Below are 15,447 nucleotides of genomic sequence, written 5' to 3'. Positions count from 1 at the left end.
CGAAGGCTAAGCAAGCACCAAAAATTTTGTTGTAATGCTTTCTGGGGTTAAGTTTTGTTGCCTGTGGAGTGCTGTTTTGAGCTTAAGCCTGGTGAATTCCTCCCTCCCATGCACCTTCCTATGCGGCTCTTCCCAGAGCTTACATATTTAAGAACAAGTTGGCATCTCCTGCCACCTGGAGTCTGTGGGGCACTGGTAACCGTCGTCCGCTTCTTACTGGGCGAGTAGCACACCGCCGCACCAAAACAAGGGGGAAGGACAGAGAGCATCTTGAGCATCTCCCAGTAGCGAGGTGGGCAGTGATGCTGGGTGTCAGTCAGCCGGGGTGTTTGCAGCTCTGACCTGCACCTCCGCGTGGGCTCCGGCTGAGAAACCCTTTGTTACTTCTCTGATTTTGGACACATAGGAGAAAGAGCCACGATCACTGCCAAACACGTAAGATCGTAAGAAAAGCCTTACCAGAAGACGCAAACAACTTAGCTGTGCCCTTTTTCTAAAAAGGAGGAGAGAATATATAAAAGCAAAAGATAGGTTCATTAATTTGGGGGAGATTTGCTTGATGGGCAAACTTCTTAAACGTGATTGAGAAGGCTGCCCAAACAAGCCTGAACTGCAGATCTTCTCCTCATCGGCCCATCTTCAGGAGATGGACTTGATGATCCTTATGGGTCCCTTCCAACTCGGGATCTTTTATGATTCTATGATTCTAAGGCTGTGCCTCCTGTCCCCAGCCTTGCCGATTATCCTCCTGGCTCGAGGAGCTGCGAGAATCCATTCATTGCTTGCCTGGAGCCGTCTGGGTTTCAGTGACTTTCTCTTGGCACGTGCTGAAGGGGATAGCATATGCAAAACAGGCACACGTGCCTTTGGGTCACGGCTTCTGGCATCTGGCTTGCTCTTGCTGCTTGTCCCCCAGTCCTGCAAAGTCCTGCTCCAGATGCATGAGAGGCAGCTCTCCAGCGTGGCAGAGGCTGCTTCTGCACCCCCAACCAGTGCATTATTATTCTCCGAAGAAGCAGAAATATTAAAAACAAAAACAAAAATACCAAACTTGCATCTTAAAAAAAATAAAAAAATACAAAAAAAGAGCACAACACAGCAACTCTCTTGCTGGTATCTGGGAGTTGAAGCCTTGTCCAGCCACACATCATTCTTCTGTCACCCTTCAGAAATCACTCACTGGCTACTAATCCTGCTCTGATAATAAGTAATGCCTTTCTCGTGGAGAACCCAGATGCTTAGCTGGTGTTTGTAAAGCCTACCAAGATCCCAGGGCTAAGGAGGTCTGTACGAAGCAGAGTGCAGCTATTGATGTGACTTCTCTTGGTCTCCTGGAGCATGCCCAGGCTCCGAGACTTGTTCTTGGATCCCAAATTAGAAAGCTGATGGTTGTTCATTCAGAGTTACAGAAGGGCCTGCTGGGCTGAGCTGAAACACGGGGCAGCTGCGAGCAACTGAGGTTCGAGGCGGACACAAGAGAGGGATGGAGCTCAGTGCAGAAAAGATACTGAACTTTAACTGTAGCTACCTGTGCCATGCAGTGGCACAATATGGGCTTGGGAGACGGGGTAGAAAAGAGTGAAACCCAGGTTCTGTTTGCACTGAAATATTTCTGTGCATGTTTGGGCACTTTGCTGTGGTAACCCTATTTTTAGCACCTTTCCCAAGACGCTTCTCTTTACTACACTGGGTTTCTTGGGAAGCTTGTGTACAAAGTTGTCCCAGGGGTTTGCAAGTTAAAATGAATGTTAATTCAGAAAGATTCCAAAAGATTATATTCTTCAAAATACATCAGATTCTGTGGGAGATCTTTCTGGCTGCGTGTCCTGCTCAGACTTCATGCTGGTTATCTCCCAGATCCTGAATTCCAGCCTTTAGGCACTCCCATGGCTGGGAAGGGGTGGAAAGAGGCTTCTTTTATTTGGCCGGGTCCTGACTACAGCCTGAAACCCATGATATTGTAATGGCAACTCATTTTGACAGTTAGACAGAGTAATCCCCAAACCTAGTTTAGCATTTTTCAGCACAGTATTTTTGGTCCTCAGCCAGCAAAGCGCCCCTGAGTCCCATCTAGCAGAGATCAGCTATCTGTTTTCCTGGGAAGAATCATCAGGGAGGGGAACAAGCCCTCATGTTTTGTTGTACGTTTGTTTATGACTCTAAGGTGAGACTATTACCCTATCTTGTTCATTTAAATTCCTTCCAGTTTTACTGGACAAACGGTGGGGTATTTGTGTACTCCAGTTTTCAACTGGAAGGTATATAGAAAATTCAGGTTGAAACATGTCTTTCTTAGGAAAGTGTTTTTATGCTCCATAAGGCATATATCCAAAAGAACAAACGCAATCCTATTCAAAGAAGCCACAAACAGGATAAATAGGGAAAAGCAACCTTCTTTTTCCAATGTCATCCCTCATGCCTTGTTGTCTTTCACGCATAGCCATCTAAATATACAATATTTGAAAAAATAACAACAGCACAGCAATTGTACTTTATCCGCAGCACACTCATGAATACGTTGTGTTCTGTGATATGCTCTTACTCTGTCGGATTGTTTTTAAGGCTTCTCCACAAAACGTTTCCACGTGTAATTTAACAAGACCGTTCTCCATCTATACGCAGATTTGTGTAAGAACAAATTGCACTTGCTCAAAAGCTCCGCTATTCTATGAAAGTTTCAGAAATGCAATGACTAAATATATGCAGGGGAACGTCCATACACCATCAGGTTCAGGAGAAAAGGTATCCTTATGTATATGTTGGTAACGTGCAAGCGATCAAACAAAATGGACAGGGGAACTGGGAGAGTTTGTCCTAATGGAGGCCCAGGATTGGCACACAAATTTTGGGTGCATTTCAATATTTGAGCCTCCGTGAGAAAGGAAACAGCACAGCTTTTCAAATTATCTGTGAGCACTGGGTCATCTTCAGTCGACGTGAACAATGTTGCTGTGAAGTGTACGGATGACGGGTTTGCTTCCATATGATGCATCAAGTACGTGTGCTGAAATAATATGGGCATTAGAGAGTGAAAATCCCAAAGTGGAAAATGATACACTGCTGTTGACGTTTGTAACATGGGAGCTCTTGACTGTCAAGGACTTTTAACAAGATATTTCACGACTATGCATCGTCATCTTGAGTCACGTTTCAAACTTATGCTCTGACATATGGCTGCTATGTAGCCATAGGAGCAAATATAATATTATTTGTTTATTCTTTATTCTTGTGTTCTTTAGATGAAAAAATATATTTTATCACAAAAAAAGGAGTTAGTATTTTTAATATTTTGTGTTTCCTTTAATCCCATGTGACCATATTTATGTGTTTAATTCTGGAATACAAAGCAACCTATAAACTCAAGAAGATACTTGAGTTTTAAGAGTGATGTTTACCAGCTCAATTTCATGTTGACACAGATATGCAAAATACCCTTATTTTTCCTTTATTGATTTCTTATTTGTCCTCTTATCATTACACCAAAGAAACAAAACTAAGCAGGTGAGTAAACAGCTAATTCCAGCAGTGAGGTGGGTAGGTTCATTTCCTTATTTGTTCTGGGTGCAGAAAGAACATACAGTATCTTGACTGTCAATATTAAAAACTGGAGGCTAATGTGGACCTCACTATGAACACGTAGCACTTGGAAGAGCTAATCTGAAACCTGTGCACGTACCTGATCGTCATCACTGTTAGATCCAGTCAGCATATCGAGGTGATGGGAAAGTTAATGAGAAAACGCGGGTGCCACAGCACGGGGAAGAGGTTGGCACCAAACCTCCCCCTCTCTTCTCTGTCCCTTTGCAAAGAGCACAGCCAGTATAAAAGCACTGCGTGTGCATTAACCAGCTCACATAAAGGGGGAGCCTTACCTGAAACCTGTTAGACCTGGCAGTCCTGGTAGGACAGCGTTGTTTATGCTACAGCAATCTGCAGGCAGTAGCATTTTGTCATCTGCTTGTTGTGGCAGCAAGAGAGCCAACATGAAGTATTTATCTGAAGAAAGTCAGTGTATAAATTCATGTATTTTTCCCCAAACCCTTCAGAGAGCATCACTGAGATGGGTATGGAACAAGAGACATTCTGAGCTTTGTTGGCACTAATAGAGATGGACCTGAAGGATTTCTGTAACGCAGTGCAAGATCTAGGAAGGTGACTCGCTTCGAGGATGCGTGGCAGTTGCTCCATATCCAATACGCAGAAATTCGGTCGATGCAATAAACATCCTGTAAAGGTATACAGCAGGGTGCGTTGGTCTTGTTGTTTAACCTGCTCTGCAAATGCAAGAGCACGTGGCCTCTAACGAGATTAAGTGTTACATTTAAAAACACTAAGCCTGTTAACGCAGTGCATAATTAAGCCCTGGAATTCATTGCCAAGGAAAATCTTGGAGTGGACCTTAATAACATTTTAAAAACCAGACAGACACGGCTAATATTAATAAAACGACACATAGATCCGTTCGGTGAGAGCTACAGAAAAGTAAGGCTGCTTAAGAAATACAGCCTCACGTGTTGGGGTGTCAAACAGTGCCTGCCTAGCAAGCAGGCTTTTTTTTTTTTTCTTTTTATTCTCATTATTATGGGATGTTCTGCACCTGCCTTTGAAGTGCTGCCACCTGCGGAGGGGGGAGATGTCTGCAGAGGGGTCCACGGGCAGGTCCCACAGCTCCAGCCCTGGGATTTGGGAGCTGCTCAGATAAGCAGAGGTCGGCTGAGGCACTTCTGAGAGCACTCAGGCTGCTTCAGGTCACCGCGGCTGTTAGCAGAATGAAGAAAGGTATTGAGCCTCCAGCGCTGCAGGGCGGTTTTGCAGTGGGTCGTCTGTAAGCAGCCCAGCCTGGGGCTCGGGGCATCGCTGCCTCCCCGAGCTTCAGCTGCTTTGCTTTTGAGCTTTTTAAGAAAAGCTGGAGGAGCGAGCAGTCCAGTGAAACCGCCTGCCAACAACCTCAGAGTATTCCTGGGTTTTCACAAACCCCACTTTATGCTAGAATTAACCCAAACACAAAGAAGAAACATGGGATGAACCTCTTCTAACAAATGGGTGTCCCGCAGCCCTGCTGTGTCCAGGCAGAGCTTTATTCCTTGATTCCTTTCTTATCTAATCAGCTTTGTGCCAGTGTAAATCCGTGTGGTGATGTGCAATGAGCTGCTGACGGCTGCTGTTGTGACAGTTCACGATCTGGTGTACATTAAGGTTTAATGCTCATCGAGGTCATGCATGGCTGGGTCCCACCCTGTGCTGCATAAGGAGAGGAGATGCGTTTTGTGGGGAAGCCGATGATGCTGCGGGCAGAGCCCGAGGACCCAGGATCCACACAGCACCTTCTCGTAAGGCGGTACTGGTATTTTGGAGCCGGGATGGGACAGCCCTGAGATGTGGTGGACCCAACTTGTGCTCCTTGGCTCCGACCTCAAGCTTTTCTAGGTCTGGTCCATGCCAGCCTCTCCTGGCTCCGGCGGTGGAAGGATGAAGGCTTGTGAGGGCAGGGCAGCACTCACACGGCGAGTGCAGTGCCGTGGGTATCGTAGTACCGGGATGGACGCGTGGGACCAGGTTCTCAATGTCCATGCCAGGTGCTTCGTGGTGCTCAGTCCACCCAGTCTGGCAGCTTGTGCCAACAAGCCCTGGGGCTGGGAAGCTGTGGGGCACCGTGGGGTCATATCGCAGTCCTGGGCACCCTGCTGGGGGTGACCCTGCTCGAGCAGGGTGCTGGACCCGGTGGTCCCCGAGGTCTCTTCTCACCTGAACCATGCAGTGAGCCTGTGAGAACATACCTATGTCAGATGTTTCCCTTCAGGTCTGGGCACAAACAGCAAGGCAGGGATTAAAAACAACAGTCCAGTTCTCACTGAATTGACCGTGACACGGGTGTGCAGCCTCTCAAGAGCCAGGAGTGTCTGCTCCCTGCATGTTTGCTGGGACGTGGGACAGGGATGAGGAGCACCAAGCCGTAGCCCCTTCCCAGCTTGCAGGAGGCACTCCGGGGCGGCAGAGCCTTTGCTTTCCATCTGCTGCTTTCCTTCACTGCCCTGGGGACTGCGTGTTTGATTTCCCTTGTCTGTCATTCCTCTGGGCTTGGCTCTGCTGCGATATCCCACTGGTTGCTGCTGTCTTGGATGATAAACCACGAAAGGGCATTGCATGAGCAGTAGTGAGCAGAAACCTGAGAGGTGTCTGGCTCTCCCTTTCTATCAATGTGGCCCCTGGGAGGTGATGTGCACATTTACCAGCTGGAGAAAATGAAGTTTTCAGGCTAACCATCTCTTCTCAACCTTTCCTTTGAAGTTTGCACTGCTTCCAGTAGGCCATGCTCAAGAGAGGGGTGCAGGGGGACGGGGAGCCACAAACTCAAGCTGCTGGTCCCAGGTCTCTGGGCTATTTGAGAGCCAGCCCTCTGCAAGGGGCGCCTGAGGAAGCCTGCTTCGTGCTCGCCCCTTCTCCTCTTCCTCCCTGGCTGGGGCAGTCATGGGAATGGCAGGAGTCCAGCAAGCCCTTACACACTGCAGCTCTTTGCACTTTGTCACGGGAAAGCATGTAAGGACATCCTTAAAGTTAATTACGTGTTTCAGCACCCTCCCTAAGTAGGCATGTTTTTTCAATCGGGGACCCGAAGAAGGAGGCGAGAAGAGACGGGCCAGGAACCTCACTGATTTCACCCTGCAGGTTTGAAGCTGATTTTATGCCAAAACATCATTAATTCCTGCCATCTCAGAAATTAAGCCTCTGCTGTCTGTGCTCGATGCTGAGATATGTCGGTCTGCCTTTGTAGCTGTATTAGCTCAATTTACCTTTCTCTTCCACGACAGTTTTAAGCACTAATTGACCAGAATTCAAACCAGCTTTCTCTCCTGGTAATGTGGTTCATTGCTTATAATTGACCTGCTTTTCTGGCAGGGAAGAGAGCTGTACCAGCCAGCATATACTGTGTGACCGTAGCCTGTAATTACTTAGATTCAAGCCCTGGAAGGAAAATTTTAGGAGCTTTCTGTGCTGAAATGAAAGTGTAAAATCATATATATATATGAAGACAGAAAATCCAAGCTAGTCACTTAAACATGTAAGCAGAGTCGGGGAAGGAAGCTTAGCGCTGCTGGTCGCAGAATAGAGCTTTTGGGGGCGGTGGTGGTGGTGGCATGGATCTCCTGGATGGACAACAAAGTTATCTGTCTCTCACTCTCTCAGGGCTGTTTGGTCACACTTCAGGATGGAGATCTGTTAGTGGGAAATATATATACACGCATGGACAATGTGGATCCCTCCAGTAGGTGAGCTTAGACTTGCAGACCATCCCCGAGCTGGGCCTGGGTCCCCAGTCTCACCAGTTGCTGGTGCTGGGACGTAGGAACCCCGCTCCCGTTGCTGGTGCACACTCACCCCTGGTCCCAGCTGCACTCAGACCCTGTGCACACGTACACAGGCAAAGGGAGTCCCTCCCCCAGGAAAATTGTTATAAACAGAGTTTAGTGAGAAGATAGGACAGACCGCACTCGTCATGGCTGCAGAAGCGTACTGCCCAGCACTGTTTGCACAGGGATGGCCCTTTTTATCTCCTTATCCCTCTATTTTCCCACGTGTTCCTCCCCAAACCACCTTGATCCCTCCCTTCCCCACCTTTGGGTCCTTCCCTAAACACCCTGCTGTAAAGCCTTGTGCAATCCCCAGGTGTGCTTCCCCTGCATCCCCCACGGGGCCCATCCCCGCCTCGGTCCGTAGTGAGCTCCGGCTGACTCACCTCGCGGGTCACGGGCCTCATCAGCATCGTGGGTTTCACGCCCGGACCCCGGGGCTGAGGCTCTCCTGGGACAACCCTGGGAGGAGCTGGGCAGGGTGTCCCTTCCTCTGAGTCCCGAATTTGGGTCCCCACCTGCTGTTGTGCCCCTGTGCTTCTCTGGCCTTGTGGAGGTGGGTCCGGGAGGGGCTGAGGGCTGCCGGGATGGGGCTGGGAGTAGGGCAGGGCGTTATTTGGGCCCCTCGCCCACCGGGGAATCTCCGTGCTCTTCTGTGGCTGTGCAGCAGAGATTTTTATCACAAAACCTGAACGCCCACAGAGGTGGCCAAGACAGTCAGGGCCATATCCTGCCACCACCCTGCACGGCAGTCCCCACTGAAGCGTGATGTCTCCTGTCTTTCCCGGTGAGAAATTAGGAGGTGTATAAAGGAAACAGCAACCCCCGGTCCAAGATAACATCATAAAACTCATCCTGGTATCAATATTGGGAAGGAGTTGACTGCTCGTCAGCGGTTCTTGTATTGGAGAGCAGCTCCCGTGCTTCGTGCTGAATTTGGGGGCTGCCTGTACCTAGTGGGTGGACTTTGAGCGGATGCCTTCCCTTCATCAAGATGTAGATTAGGTGTGAGCAAAGCATCCAGCTCCCAAGCCTGGGACATTTCTGAGCACGTGTAGGTGCCCAGATGCGAGCACCCAGCGATATTTTAGGTCCCACATGGCTCCTAGTCAGGTTTAGGCATCTGCAAGGCTAGGCAGCTTGGAGCATGGCACTTCTGGATTGCCCTCCTGAATGTATACACCACATCAGCTGCCAAAGCCAGTCAAAGATGCCCAAGCAGATGCAAAAACATCTGGACATGACCTAAAGCTCACAGGTTTTCTCCATCGTCTGCTGATACCCAGCACAGAGCTTTGGCTGATCTCCAGCAGAAGTCCCTTTCTGTTCTCCTGCCCTGGAGGTAAGCAATAACATAACTTCTGCCATATAGCCATGAGGGAGAGAAGAAAATTGAGGGAGCGGGAAACATACCTCGCTGTTTAAATTAACCTCTCTGGGATTCTTTTCAGAAGATAGGAAAAATGACAATCTGATTTACAACAAGCCTTTGCTACCTTGAAATTCACTGTGTGCCTGTCCTGTCTCCCTACATCTAGAAATAAATCATCAAGCACTTCAGAAACGCTCTCACAGAAATGTACCCTTTTATTTGGCCACCATATGTGCCTGACAGCTCAAACACGCGTTTTGAGGCAGTGCTGCCTCTCCGTGTTTCTTCTCCAGACCCCCTGAGTTCGAAGCATTGATTTTGCATTTAGGCTTTGTGATTTTTTTTTTTCCTTTTGGTTGAAGTCTCCAAGGGGCTGCGGAAGGGGACTGCAGCATAATGCATGTTTCAGGGAGTTATAATGGGAAGCTTAACAAGGGTGAGCAGAAGAGTTTTAAAAGCGTCATTCTCCAAAATTAGCAGGATGTGCACAGATTGACGAGCCCAAAGTTCACACAAGCTGGTGTAGCAGCAAATTGTTGAAGCATCAGCCAGCAGCTGTGTGGGACAAGGCTCACTCCGTTTCTGCCCAGGGCATGGAAGCTCAGATGCTGAAAATGATTTTCTCTCTTTCCACTTCACAAAAAAAAAAAAAAAAAAAAAAAGCCTAAACTAAACCAAAAGCATCAAGGTTTGCTTCTGGACTGTCTCTTCTGTCACATGAAGTAAGAACAGCAAAGAGAGGGGACTACCACATGTTTACTTTCTCTTTCCCCAACCAATAAAATAAATTGGCAAAATATATACTTTTGAGACAATGCTGCACTGAAGAATGAACTTAAAGTAGTTTTAAAACAAACAAACAAAAAATCTGAGAAGTATTCATAAAGCAGTAGTTATTTAAAACGTCATCACCACGGTGCCCATTTTGAAAGTTTGCATTTTTATACGGGAAGATGTACATGCTGTGAATACTGCAGGACCAGTGCGTGCTGCTTATGTAGGAGCCCAGTTAATCTGGACACTGAAGGACACATTTCGGCTTTCAGTGCCATTCTCTAGATTCCCAGAAATCTGCATTTTCATCTCCTAGACCATTGAACATCATCTTGTGCACTGATAGATCCCCAAGTCATCAATATGGCCAATTCAAGTTGCTTTAGTGACCCTGAATGCAGGAGAAAGAACATAGAAATGTAGAACAGCAGAAATAAAAATAAAAATAAAAATAAAAATAAAAATAAAAATAAAAATAAAAAAAAATAAAAATAAAAATAAAAATCAGAGGGTAATACCTTCTCATGCACTGGAAGTTGATCAGTGGCTGTCCTGGTGGTTATGCAAACGCCCTTAATCCTTAATGAGATGTGCGGCCGCCTTGTTTATAGGAAAGCCAGACTAAACAACAACAACAAAAACCAAACCAAAACAACAACAACAAACTACAAAGAAACAAAAAAAATTATCGGTTGCATTAAGTCAGATGGGATCTTGCCTGTGGACTGTTTACTTCAAAACTGTCCAATCTAAGTTTGGAGGGATGTCAGCAAACTCCAGCCGAAATCGGGAATGGCCCCACCGCTCCCTGGTGCTGCACGGGAGCTGTTGCCCCCTGGGGGGGAGCAGCTGCCCACCCACCAGCCGGGTCCATCCGAGTGCCAGGTTAGCCCGTACGTTACCCAGAGGGGCTTACTGGAGGCTGAACTTCACCTGAAAATGCTCCAGCCCCAGTGGGGTTGTAGCCACATAGGCAGGTATGGGCTTGGCCGATGCGAAAGGTTACGTGGCCGCGTGGGGACGTGTCGGCTAATTGCTGGCTGCACGTAGACTTCCAAGTGACCCAAGAGTTTTGCAGCTATTTCCCCGTTTGTGCAAGCTGTTTGCTGCTCTGGGATTTTATCATGATGCTTGGTGCAGTTTGAATGGAGAGACCTGTCCCTCAGGTCCCTCGCTACATCCTCTTGGGGTGCAGGTTGCTGCCAGGGCCAGGGACCTCCTGGAGAAGGGTGTGGGACTGGATGGCCCTTGACTTGACCAAGAACAGCAACTCAGGTTCTGGCTGATGTGAAGCCACAAACACTGCAATGGCAATTTTATGATTTCCTGCGCTGGTTTAGGGTGTTAGGGTATTTTGGATATCTTCATTTCACATGTGCTTATTTCAATTTTTTTTTGTATGTGACCTGAAGTCTTAAGTGTATGTGAAATTAAGTCTTAATTTCCTAAGTTTATAAATTCTAAGTTACCATATCTTATTTGTAAGGGTCTTTTTGATGAAGTTCCTTGTCTAAACTGTATGTATTTTTTTGTATAGAGTTCATTAGTGAATAATATACCACTGAATATATGAATAATACATAATAAGCACAGTGTGGGTAGTCAGGTGACACTTCTAGTGGTTTGATGAAGTGTGAAATAATGCACACTCATGCACACACATACATCCTGTTAAGAGCACGGTACTGGAGTTTCGGGGCAGTGCAAACAGCAGGGCTGGGACTCTCTCATCTCTCTCCAGTTGAGGAGTCATCCACGCTCCCTTTGCAGTCAGTAAAGAGAAAAAAAAAAAATGTTCCAGGGCATGATTCACCTACTACTTCAGATGTGTATCTTGCAATGAAGTGAATCAACTCTAGGACTTCCTCCATAAAAGGAGGTGTGGAGATATTTACTTTGCAGAAATCTGAAGATGGGTGAGAAAAATTCCAGCCAGCAAGCTTACTGCAGAAGGCAGACTTTAATATATTTTTATTAGGAATAGGTTAGAGGCCTGTGCTGCCAAGAATAGCAGATTGGGAAAAGGTGTGCAGGGTGAAAACCCCCAACCATTTTTGTCTCTATTGTAAAGGCTTCCTTTGTGCTGTGCAGCAGCACACAGGGATGCCAACCAAAGCAGCCGGGGAGCTTCTCGATCCCCAGTGTCCGAACTAAAGGGCGGCCACAACATTTTTAATGAGCAGTGGCGCCTGAACAAGGAGAGCTGCTGCCATACTCTGCTGCTCCTGCCCTTTCCTTCCAGTCACTGGTGAACGCATGGCCACGGTAAATAAGAGAGCTGCAATCCCTTGTCTTGTAACAGCCCGGCTTCAGAGATGTGTTAAGTAGCTGATGTGGCCCAGGCGACCACATCGGTGTAGTACAATAGTCCTTCATGACTTTGCTTAATTATGTTTTTGCTAGTGCAGTCTACATTTAAGATTTGATGAATTTTAATTTTGCAGAAAGTATTTCAGAGCCAACGTTACTCTACTGGGCGGTCACTTACGGCAGAGACAAGATTGCCACAGAAACTGGTTTTGCACCAGTTCTGGTGTTCTATTCACTAGGTACAGATTTCTTTACTTAAAGAACAAATGCTGTAAATTTGGAGAAGCTGTGCTGTGTGCATTTTCTTATACATCAAAGAACTAAATTCCTTGCTTTACAAATGAAAAAAAAATCAATCAAAATCCTAACTATAAAGTTATGGATGTTGCCCGAATGATGCTTTTTTATTCCCTTTTTTGGTGTTGCGAGGCTGCTGCCTGCCCTCCCTTGAGCCTCCACCAAAAACTGCTGAATGTTAGCAGCCAGATGCTCCCCCCAAGTCCTGTTGCATTTAGCCACAGATGCAAAACTTATGATGTTTTCCTACTGAAATTTGTTAAAAGGACACAGTCCACCAATAAAACTATTTTGGTTTCCTATTGCTAATTCTGACTTGAAAGGGGGAATACGAGCTGACAAATTGTTGCAAGTTTCTGTAGCGAGAGGCAGAAATGAGGTAATGCAATTAATGCAATTAATGCAAGGAGCAACAGAAGCTTCTGGTAGAGGTCCAGTCTTGGGAAATTATTATTCAAAGAAAAATTACTGACGTTACTGATGCGTTATTGCCTGGGTTCACTGTACATGGCTATTTGTGGAGTTTTGGTCCAAACACACGCTGTTGGTATTACTGCATTAAGAGCAGTTTCTAACTGCTTGATAGGCTGGGTTTGGAGGAACTGTATGGAAAGTTCATAGAATCACAGAAGGGTTTGGGTTGGAAGGGACCTGAAAGCCCATCTGGTTCCAACCCCCTGCCACGGGCAGGGACCCCTCCCACCAGCCCAGGTGCCCCCAGCCCCATCCAGCCTGGCCTTGGGCACTGCCAGGGATGGGGCACCCACAGCTCCTCTGGGCAGCCTGGGCCAGGGCCTCACCGCCCTCAGGGTAAAGAACTTCCTCCCTATATCTAATCTAAACCGACCCTCTTTTAGTCCAGAAGCAGCTGGCTGTTGCTTTGCGCGGGGTTTTCCTCTAAACGCAGGTGATGGCAGCATTTGGGTTCATCTCAGCCATACGGGTACCAGTGCGGAGGAAGCGCAATGCAGCGGTGGGCTGCTGAGATGCACCAAGGTGTGCAGGCTGCCGCAGCGAAGCGGGGTACCCGCGTCTGAGCACGGCTGTGTTGGGACGTGCGACTTAAATCCTGGAGCTCATCCGAAAAACCCAGCCCCCGGTGCTCTCCCTGCGCATGGCATTCAAATAAAGTGGTTTGCCCAGCATCGTGCGTGCTTCCCAGGGGCTCAAACAGCCCGTGCAGCACCGGCTTCACTCTTCATGGACACCCTGGGGCAGGTCGCCTTGGCTGGGGGACGCCGCTTTGGTGTGACCAGGGAGGGAGGATGGGGCAAAACCACCTTTAGGTGCTCCTAACTTCTCCCTCGCACTGGAGTAAACAGAAAGTGAGTGGGTTGACAGTGGTGGAAGGGCAAGCCCTGTTTCCTTTTACTTTCCCCAGGGTGTGTGCTATTTATTTTTTCTCTCTTACCTTCCCTGCCCCTTGAGGATTTCCTATATGCTTTTGTTAGTTCTTAAATTCTTTTGCTTAGTTTCCTGTTTGGCGCTCGGAAGCCACATTTCACTGCTCACCCTCGGGGTGATGTGTGGGGCGTTGCTCTTCGGGGGAATTCCACTGAGGCCAGGACATCGCCGTCCCTGCTGGGGGGTTCACGGCAGAGGCATCCCTGGCCATCCCGCGCTTAAGGTAAAATGAATCTAAGCAGGGTGTTTGGGTGGAACAGCTGTCGACTTCACAGTCAGAAATGATTGTGTTGCCTTGAAAAATGTCAAGATCAGAATTAGGGAGAAAGAGGTTTTAGCCGGCGTTACTGAAATTTTAGATACCAGCTATCTTTTGTCTAAAAAGCTGACAGATACTTGCAGACTATATACATATGGAGCTGCCAAAAAGGAGGTGGCTTGGGGATCAGTGGCTGATTTTACAGCCAGGCTTTTAGGAAATCTGAGACGAGCAATTTCTGATGGGACTTGGGAACTTTTCTAGGTGGAATTCAAAAGGCCGTAACCAGTGGACAGTATGATGGCGATTTGTCACCATTCAATTTCCGTTCTTAAAAGCAAACCAACCCTTTTATTTTTGCAATATTTTCAGGAGGGAAAATGGCTTCTGTGTCTACAGTATAACCCAAACTATATGTTAAAAATGCTTATTTAATTTTCAAATTAACGCTTGTTATGTATAGACACACATTCTGCAAGATGTGGACCCGCTCTGTAATACCTTGTTTCGCAGGTATTGATGTGGTTATTGGGGTGTTTACTGTATATTGGTCTATGTCAGTGGTTTCCAACCTTTTTTTGATTTGTAAATCTTACATTTTTACAGAGGGGTGCAGTCATTTGCATAGCAAATTTAAGCTTCCAAACACTGGATTTGCTTTTCTTAGTGACAACTCACAAAACTCTTAGAAGTTGCCTCCAGATCCCCAGGGCTCCCCAGGCACGCTGGAAACGACCGGACTAAAATTAATAGGAAGAAAGGAAGAGAAAAAGCGTGCTTGAAAGTAGCTGCATCCCTTCCCCCAGTGCAAACACAGCAGGGCTGACACGTACGGGCTCTGGAGATGGTATCTCCCGTCCCCAGTTACTTTGCAAAACTGGATTAGGCAAGTGGGAAGGTGCTCAGATGCATGTGCAAAAATAAATAAACGAATAAATAAAATACTGGGTAAGATGTGCCTCTAAGCCACGCACATAGTTTATTCTAGCAACAAAATAAGCACTGCTTTGAGGCTGTTTGGTCCCTACAGGTAGCGCTGGTCCCAGCCTGCCCCTTGCACTGGTGCAGGCTGAGCGCTGCCCGGGGTAATCCCGGCGCGAGGGTACAGGGCAGGGACGCGCCTCCCTCCGTGCCACCAGCAGAAGCTGGCAGAAACGGCTGCGAGGCAGGAAGCCCGTCAGCCTGGCTATTTCACTCATTAATTCCTGCCATGCCAAAAGGCAGCAGCCTCCCTCCCCGAGCGCGTTTTGCCGCGGCGGAGTGCGTGTGTTCGCTCGGATTACTCATAGTTGGCTGCGATTTCTATTCGCGACATATTGTTTGACAAATGTCAATTCTGAAGAAAAATAATTTAAATTATTTCTTCGAGACAAAGTTTCAGATTTAACATTGAGCAGATGCTCTGTCTAAAATTAGCATAATGATTCCTCATGCCTGCTACTTACCAGGACATGTGTCTTTAATGTAAGTGTTGGAATAATAATGAAAATTCGCAGTGATTTTTTGGATAATTGTAGATTCTCCCGCATGCTTTTGAAATGTTTAATGAGCACAGGGACCTTTGGAGTTGGGGAAAGCTGTTATTCCCATTCTGCAGATGTGGAAAGCGAGACGCAGAGCTCCTGCAGCGCCTGAGGTCCGGAGCGACGCCAGGACCGAGATGAGCCGGGGGGGGGGGACAC

At 47.4% G+C, this 15,447-nt stretch overlaps 1 protein-coding gene across 7 annotated transcripts in view; it reads left to right on the top strand.

Moving 5' to 3' along the window:
• Window positions 1-15,447, top strand: part of HIVEP3 (HIVEP zinc finger 3) — a 303,544-nt gene that overhangs the window by 167,782 nt on the left and 120,315 nt on the right. The window contains exon 1 of one of the 7 annotated variants that reach the window (XM_083810206.1): window positions 4,047-13,729. The exons of the other annotated variants lie outside the window; for them this stretch is intronic. The gene's annotated coding sequence lies outside the window, so the exon portion shown is untranslated. Of the gene's footprint in view, window positions 1-4,046; window positions 13,730-15,447 lie in introns of those variants that run through there. 7 annotated transcript variants of the gene reach the window in all.

Source organism: Anser anser (assembly GCF_964211835.1).
Source record: "Anser anser genome assembly, chromosome: 24".
Lineage (NCBI taxonomy): Eukaryota > Metazoa > Chordata > Aves > Anseriformes > Anatidae > Anser > Anser anser.
Note: the sequence above shows the minus strand (reverse complement) of the source record. Positions and strands in the feature narration are given on the sequence as shown.